Source organism: Otolemur garnettii, unplaced genomic scaffold (assembly GCF_000181295.1).
Source record: "Otolemur garnettii isolate 467f Iridium unplaced genomic scaffold, OtoGar3 scaffold00165, whole genome shotgun sequence".
NCBI classification, from domain to species: Eukaryota; Metazoa; Chordata; class Mammalia; order Primates; family Galagidae; genus Otolemur; species Otolemur garnettii.
Window position 1 is genome coordinate 3,348,178 of NW_003852560.1, and position 241 is coordinate 3,348,418.

Here is a 241-nt window from a genome sequence, read left to right on the forward strand (position 1 = left end):
CACTTCCCCATTTCCCTTTAGAAGGTGTTCAGTAAGCAGAGAAAGATGAGATGGTCCCTGAGACATAGTGTACCATCTCCTCAGGCTGCCAACACGTGAATAAACCACCTCTCCTGAGTGGGCCTCGCTTCTCACGTTTGGTTCACAGGCAACCACACCTGTGCCCAGCAACACTGTCACTTAGTACCATCTTGATAACCCTTGAACCTGGTGAGAGAAGATACCTGAGAAGGGTGAGGTC